Source organism: Gracilinanus agilis, chromosome 4 (assembly GCF_016433145.1).
Source record: "Gracilinanus agilis isolate LMUSP501 chromosome 4, AgileGrace, whole genome shotgun sequence".
NCBI lineage: Eukaryota > Metazoa > Chordata > Mammalia > Didelphimorphia > Didelphidae > Gracilinanus > Gracilinanus agilis.
In genome coordinates this window covers 111,522,948-111,531,347 of record NC_058133.1, presented here as the reverse complement: position 1 = coordinate 111,531,347, position 8,400 = coordinate 111,522,948, and the positions used below count along the sequence as shown (strand labels likewise).

Below are 8,400 nucleotides of genomic sequence, written 5' to 3'. Positions count from 1 at the left end.
CCCCCCACCTTAACATAACAGCTAGCATTTATATAGTGCTTTGAGATTTGTAGAGCACTTTATATATGTTATTTTCTTCTATTATTATCATCCCCATTTTATGGATGAGGAACTGAGGTAGGAAGAGAACGAAAGATTTAGTCAGTCATATAACCAGTCTGAGGCTGAACTTTAACTCAAGTTTTATGGACCCCAAGTCCAATAATCTAACCACTATGCCACAAAACCATCAAATTTTATCACTGCAATCTAATACACTTCTCTTTTCTCTAGTAGGGCTATTCAAACTTTTCACTATCCACCCCATTGCTCATTCTTGCCTCTAATCTTTACTTGTATTGCTCTTCCACTGATGGATGTCTTCTGTTTTTCTCTTTTAATCTTACACTCCTTCAAGGCTCAACTCGAGTCCTCAAATGCTACGCTTAGCTCTCATTTCTTTGAATTCCTAATTCAATTTATTGTCTTATTCACGCCAACACTTGATTATAGAGAGAGACTTTCCTTGTCATATAATTATTTCATATGTTTGTATCTTTAACTGGACTATAAGGTTTAGAGGGCAGGGACTATGTTATGTCTTAATTTTCTTTATATCTTCTTTAGTGCCCAACAGGTAGCACAGTGCTGGGAACACAGTGAATACTCGCCCAGTAAACACAGATGGAATTGACTGCAGGCTCATAGATGCAGAGCTGGAAGGGTCTTCAGAGGCCATCTAATTCAATCTCTTTTCTTTTGTAGATAAGAGGATAGAAAGCATAGAGAGGGGCAGTCATTTGGCAGCAGTTACACGGCCAATAAATGGCAGCTCTGAAATTCTAGTCCAGGTCTTCTGACTTCAAATTCCCTAGTTTCCATTATGCCACTGAACAAAGCCAGCCTTGAATTGAAACCAAGCTGGAGAGACCACTATGTATAAGACAGAATTCAAAGTGATCATTAGATTGTTAGAGAAATAAGGAAACTTATAGATCATCTATTACAACTCCCTCATTTTACAGATAAGGGAAACAGAGGCTGAGAATAGGTAATTGATTTGTCCAAGGACACACGGATGGTAAGTAAGGGATTTTATTCTAGGTCTTTTGATTCTAAATTCCATGCTTTTATCTCTTTATCATGGCCTGAACATCCTACAAATTAGGGCCAAAGTATGACTTCTAGAAAGGTTATCCTGGGAGGCTGGGGGATGAGATTCTTACTTTCTGGGGTCACATTAGGGCCTCACACATTCCATTCTCATATAGTTGTTAAATCTGGATTTGGGTGGAGTTGGGAAAATTAAAAAAAAAAAAAACCTCAACCACCACCCTTCTTGTATGACTGTCTAAGCCCCAAACTGGTCTGAACTTGTCAGGTCAGAGCATAGCAATAATTCCAACCTGGTCTAGCTCTGAGAGCAGCCAGCCCAGCCCACATTCCTGGGGTGGCAGTCACTCTGAGCATTGTTCTTGGGAGGAAAGGAAAAAAAGGAGAGAGAAAAAAAATGGAAGAGTAGTCTTTCTCTGCCTCATCACTCTCCTCACTTGTATGACCATTTGTCACTATCCCCTTCTGTTTTCTGACTTCCGACAGGATTTGCCCGACGTATCGGGGCACGAGCTAAGGACTAGAATGAGCAGTTCTGGGAATGGAGGTAAGGAAAGGTGATAGGCATCATGAAATCACCAGCATTGGAATTCCAAGTCAATCCATTTTAGATTCAGATGGTCAAGCTTGGTGACGTACCCAGATTTCCATCAACCTAGGAGCTGAAGGAGTCTTTCTTGTTCCACAACCAAGCAGAGGCCAAGGAGAACTAGGATCCACAGAAAGGACAGGAGATGTTTATTCTGGAGAAACGAACACTTTGGAAAGCCATGACAGCAGCCTCCAAATATCTGAAGGGCCATCATGTGGAAAAGGGAAGAGACTTGCTTTTCTTGGCATCACAGAGCAGAACTAGGACCAATGGGTGGAAGCTTCAAAGAGGCAGATTTAAGGTTGTTCAAAGACAAATTTCCTAACCATCGCAGCTGAAATGGGCTACCTCTAATGGTAGCTGGGTCCTCCATCACCAAAGGCTGGTTGACCTCAGGTAAGGGGCTGCAAAGCATAGTGGTTAGAATTCTGAACTTCTTGTCAGGAAGACCTGTATTTGACTCCTGCTTCAAGAACCTCCCAGTTGTGTGAACCTAAACAGGTCACCCCCGTAGCCTCAGTTTCCTCATCTGTAAAATGAGAAGGTTAGATTGAATGATCCCTAAGATCTGTTCCAGCTTGAAGTCTAGAATCCTATGGTTTTATGTTTAGGGGGGAATCCTGTTCAGAAGTGGGGGTGGCCTACTTGGCCTCTAACATCTCTTCCAATTCTAAAACACTATAATTTTGGGATTCCTTAATTCTGATCTTTATAAGTAAAGCATTGCCAAAAGTATAGCTGATCTAGCAAGTAGGTGGCAGAGATAAAGGAACATGGGAAAAGACTAATCATTCTAAGTATCTTGAAATATCAGTAGTTTGGCAGGGGATGCTAACAGTCAGAGTATGGTAGAACTTTGAGTTTTAATTAGCCTTTAATATGGACCTAGATTTTCAGACATATCAAGTCTAATGGGAAGAAATCAGTCCCCAGGAAAGGAGGAAGCAGATAGGGGCCACCAGGCACCCTTAGAGATTTTTTTTTTAAGTCCTTACCTTTAGGGGCAGCTGGGTGGATCAGTGGATTGAGAACCAGGCCTAGAAGCGGGAAGCCCTGGGTTCAAATCTGACCTCAGACACTTCCCAGCTGTGTGACCCTGGGCAAGTCACTTGACCCCCATGACCTAGCCCTTACTGCTTTTCTGCCTTGGAACCAATATACAATATTGATTCTAAGATGGAAGATAAGGGTTTAAAAAAAAACAAAAAATGTTCTTGACCCCACTTTTCCCTCATCACACAACCTCAACTTGGCCTAGATGTTGAGGATGAAACCTAATTTAGGAAAAGTCAGGATCCTTTGGAGGGACAGCTAGGCGACACAGTGAATAGAATGCTGACCCTGAAGGTAGGGAGCATTAGGTTGGTTAAGGCTGAACAGTAAAAAAATCTAATTTCTTGATTTGATATTGTGAAAATCACACACACACACACAAAATTTTTTAATTGCTAAATCTGGCAGATTTTTCTGGATCAAAAACAAACTCCTCTATTTGATATTTAATGCCCTTTGAAATCTGACTCCAACCTACCTTCAAGCCTTACTTCAGATTACTTTCTTTTATATGCTCTATTGTTTCTCCAAATTGATCTCATTGTTGTTCTTCATGCTAAACACTCTTCTGTTGTTGTTTAGTTCTTTATGGGGTGTACCTAATCTATTTCTCTATTTTTTTAACCAGTTCCAAATGATTTTAATAATTATTACTCTGTAACATAGTTTGAGACTGTAACTGATCAGCTCCCTTCTTTGCCAGTTTTTTCATTATTATCCTTGAGATTCTTGACCTTTTGTTTCTTCCAGAAAAAATTATATTTAAAGACACATAAGCACCATTAAAACAAAGTGACATAAAATTGTAGAAATGGAAGATAATTAATTTGACTTGTCAATTCTCATGCACTAAATTTTCTACACTTAGAATTAAAATTTTAATTCAAGTAGAACAGGATAATATGGCAATCGATTTATTTGTCTGGATTGTTTTATTATCATTTTTGTAAAGGGATTAGGTCTCAAGGGTTACATTTTTCAACTAACAACTACTTTAAAAACTCATTTGCTTTTTTTAAATTTCAAGGTATTTTCATTTTTTAAAGAATATCAGTGGGCAGCTGGGTAGCTCAGTGGATTGAGAGTCAGGCCTAGAGACAGAAGGTCCTAGGTTCAAATCTGGCCTCAGACACTTCCCAGCTGTGTGACCCTGGGCAAGTCACTTGACCCCCATTGTCCACCCTTACCAGTCTTCCATCTAGGAGCCAATACACAGAAGTTAAGGGTTTAAAAAAAATCTTAAAAAAAAAGAATATCAATTTATTGATTATGCTATCATTGACCAATAAATTTATTGTTCAGTTTTTTCTCCTAGTGATCAAAGACTCTGAAGTTCTCTTATATAGATCCATAAATAGACAATTTTAGGAGCTAATATTTCACTCCTCCCTTGAACATCCCAAGACATATCAAATTGGTGAAGAGATGATCCATCAAAATGCTGATTCAAGGTATTTTCATTTGAAAAAATTATTGACTTTTTTTTTTCTAATTCTGAATGCTTTGTCTCAAAATGCTTAAAAAGTTTTGCTGGCTATACAAAACATTTTGTGGTTCAGGCAAATATCCTCTGATCTTGACTAAATAATGAGCCAATTGGTGTTTTACTGCCGATAATACCTAATCTTTTCTTCTTTTCTGGAAGATAATCAAGAAGTTGATACACTATCATTTTTGTGAACACATCAAGCAAAGACCCTTGCATTTTCCCTTATACATTTAAATATAACATATATACATATGCACATGTATATATAAATATGCATACACATATACATATACATTTTTGATCCTGACTGAATAATGCATCACTTGTTGGATTGTTGCTCATAACACTTGCAAGAGCCCCTTGTGGGTTGGGATACTCTCTTGGTAATAGGGATATCCTGGGAAAATCTCTTAAACAAAGTTTAGGAAAAGGTACTCAATATACAAAGTAGATACTAGGTAAAGAATAGTTAATTTCTCCATGACAGAAAAGTGCATATAACAAAAAAGACTCATAAGTGTGCATGAACAGGTAATTAAAATAGAAAACAATGCTGTGTTGTAATCATTATGCTCTCCCCCAAAATAAAAAAAACAACTTTGGGATCAAGGAGGATATTTCACTTTCTTTGACCTGCTTGCCTGAGAAACTCAGAAGTTTTGGATCTCTCACCCTAGTGCAAATATTAATAATATGGAAATAGGTCTTGATCAGTGACACATGTAAAACCCAGTGGAACTGCTCTTTGGCTACGGGAGAGGGTGGGAGGAGGGAAGAGAAAGAACACGAATCATGTTAACCATGGCAAAATATTTTAAATTAATTAATTTAATAAAAAATTTCAAATAAAAAAAAGGTTCGGATCTCCTAGTTAGTCAGGAAATGACACTTGCTTTCTTAATCCTTTCATCTGTAGCAACCTCCTGATAAGAATATTTTCTTCTCTGAGAAGTGGTGGAGTCCTAGGAAAGCCCTCCGTCTTGGCAGCAGGCCCTGGCTCAAGAACTCCTGACTTCTGAAACTTGTGAGTTTTTGCCATTGTTGGAAATTTCCATTTCTTGGGTTCACTGTTTGGTGACCTGGGTTCAGTGAAAGAAATATTCCAAAAGAGTCAGCCAGAGCCTTGAGGTCTAGTCTTAGTATCTTCCTCCTCTCTCTTTCTTCTTCCCTTAAAACATTTTTTTCTTTTTATTTTCATGCAAAACACAATTCTATATTGGTCACTGTCGTAAGAGAACACTCATACAAAATCAGCCCCACCCCCCAAATAAAACCCTAAGTACATTAATGTGAAAAAGAGTCTGCTTTGCTCGGTATCCATCCATCCGATGTCAGCAGTTCTTTCTCTGGGGATGGAGAGAGCATTTCTCTCCATAAGTCTTTCAGGATTGTCCCAGATCGTTGCATTGCTGAGAGGAGTCAAGTTTTTTTTTTTTTTTTTGCTGTTACTGTGTACCAAGTTCTCCTGGTTCTGGGTATTTCTATGCACCATTTCATGCAAGTCTTTGCAGATTTTTCTGAAATCGTCTTGTTTGTCATGTCTTATAGCCAAACACCTCTTCTTGCTGCTATGTGTATGCGATTGCCATCGCTGCTGGTGAGGGGAAGAAGAGAGAAATACCCTTTTCCCCACTTTGATGAAATCCTAGGGAGAGGCTCTCTGAATCCTAAATGATGTATTCAAAACAGAGGGCCCCCAGAGTTTTCCTACAGCTCTTATAGTCTACTGAAGAATGGGTTCTTCCTGGATTAATTGTCAATCATCTTTGATTCAACCCCTTCTAGGCACAGGAGCCACAGGACCGATCAGGAGCCAATATGGTTGTATATATTCCTTGAAAAGGGGCCAGAACACATCTCACTGGAAGGGGCCAGAGGATGTGCCCAACTCCTTGGGAAGTGCTTCCCTCCAATCACTGATATACCTATCCATATTCACTATGTCCATACTGAAGAACTCTGTGGTTTATAGTTTGCTAAAGGACAGCTAGGTGGCATAGAGGATAGAGTGCCTGGAGTCAGGAAGACTTGTCTTCTTGAGTTCAAGTCTGGCCTCAGACACTCACTAGCTGTGTGACCCTGGGCAAGGCTTTTAATAGCGTTTGCCTCTGTTTCCTCATCTGTAAAATGAGCTGGAGAAAGAACTGGCAAACCATTCCAGTATCTCTGCCAAGAAAACCCCAAATGGGGTCATAAAGAGTCAGCCATGGCTGAGAAACAACTGAAGAACAAGAACGACAATTAAAAATAATTCCTCTTAGACTGTAGACTCTACTACTAAAGAAAAAGAGATGTTCTCTACAGACAGCATGATCTTTTAAAGGCAGGGATCTGTACATGCAAAGATTGCTGAATTTGAAGTTATAGAACTCAGGTTTGACTTTTTTAAAATTTTTATTTTGAATATTTTCCCATAGTTGCATATTTCATGTTCTTTCCCTCTCTGCCAAACCCCCCTAACCCCCCTTAGCTGATGCACAATTTCGGGTTTGACTCCTAACTCTATCACTTAGAAGCTGTGTGACCTTGAGCAAATAATTTGACCCCAGGTTGGTGAACCTATGGCCCATGTGCTGGAGGGGGTTGCTCCCTTTCCCCTCTACTCCTGTGCCTAAAGACATTTCTCTCATCCCCCACAGCTCTGCCCAGAAGCCCAGTGTGAGTGCTTCTTCCCTCCCCTGTCTGGGGTAAGGCAGGGAGCTCACATGTAGCTGAGGGTTGCAGTTTAGGCACTTGGTCTCTAAAAGGTTCGCCATCACTGTTTTAATCTCTCTTAACTCTAATTTCCTCGTCTATAAAATGAAGAGTTGGACTTAATGACTTTTGGGTTCCCTTTCAACTCTTAATCTAATGAGCATATTGGTAGAAGACATTGCACTGATTACATTAATCAAATACCCCAAAATACTATCAGGATTTCTCCAATGAGATCAATACCAGTTCAAGAGACTAACCTAAATATTCACATAAGAAATATCAATTGGATTAAGAATACTCATTGATCATACTGTGATATGCAGTTAGATGGTGTCAAAGAAAAAATATTAACACTATAGTCAACAATGAAGGCATAAACCTTTCAGAAATAATTTTTATTCATTTATCATCATTCTAAATTCTAGCATTTCTAACTTAGAAAGAGAAATGACAAAATTTACAGTCACATTTTATCTTCAGACATTTCTCTAACAAGATGTTTTGGTAGTAATATTTATAGGAATTTCGAATGAGGAAAATTGATACAACATTGTTATATAACTCTGGTAAGGTGAGTTAATATTTGCTTCATCAATCTAGAGCAATAGCCATCTAAATTTCAAGCTTGGAGAATAATTTTCCTACCACTACTCAATTCCTTTCTAGTTAGGTAACATGTTGTTGCACTGTAAGCAAAGAGACCTCCTTAGAACTCCCAAGGTTCTTAACTTTTTTGGTATTATTGTACCTTTCTGGCAGTGAAATGGAGCATAAATCTCTTCTTGGGATAATGTCTTTACAGGGATAAAAAAGGCATAGGAATACAAAGGAAATAAATCACATTGAACTAGTTATCAAAATGTCTTTTTTTTTTTTTTTTAGGTTCATGAACCTCCATCCTTAAGAAACACTGTACTAGTTCAGAATGCCTGTCCTTATTCCCTTTCATGGAATTGGGAAAGAAGCTGCTATTCTTAGGAAGATCAATAAAGGAACTCTTGCCACTGTCTGGTTATCACTGATTATTTCAAAGGAGTCCTTGTTGGGTTGATCTAAAGAGAAGGGAGCAGGATATTGTTTTGGAGTTTAATGAGAAAGACTATGGTTTCTCTTTCATATTAGATGAGTGGCTTCATACTAGGATACTTCTGAAATACCTTCTTAATATTTCTAAAAATTAGAATGGAGGGAACAGTTTTTCTGCTTCAACAATGAGCAATCCATTGAGTTCATTCATTAATATCTTTACCCTAAAAAATATCTTTACCCTAAAAAAAACCCAATAAGATGGACCTACAATTGAATAGGAAAAAGAGAGTGGGCTAAGCTGCATCTTGGAAAAATGTTTGACAGTTTGGAATGCAGTACTGTTCTCTCTTACAAAATCTCATTTAAAAATATCAATGTTCTGCCAACAAAACTCAATGGTTACAATTCATGGAACAACATAATTGCTAAGGCATCTAAGATACAGATG

At 38.4% G+C, this 8,400-nt stretch overlaps 1 long non-coding RNA gene across 1 annotated transcript; it reads left to right on the top strand.

Moving 5' to 3' along the window:
* Window positions 1-1,779: 1,779 nt before the first annotated feature.
* LOC123247297 lies at window positions 1,780-7,930 on the top strand. Its single transcript, XR_006506145.1, has 4 exons — window positions 1,780-2,080; window positions 4,040-4,188; window positions 5,143-5,250; window positions 7,806-7,930. It is a non-coding gene; the product is annotated as an uncharacterized LOC123247297 (long non-coding RNA).
* The last annotated feature ends 470 nt before the right edge of the window (window positions 7,931-8,400 follow it).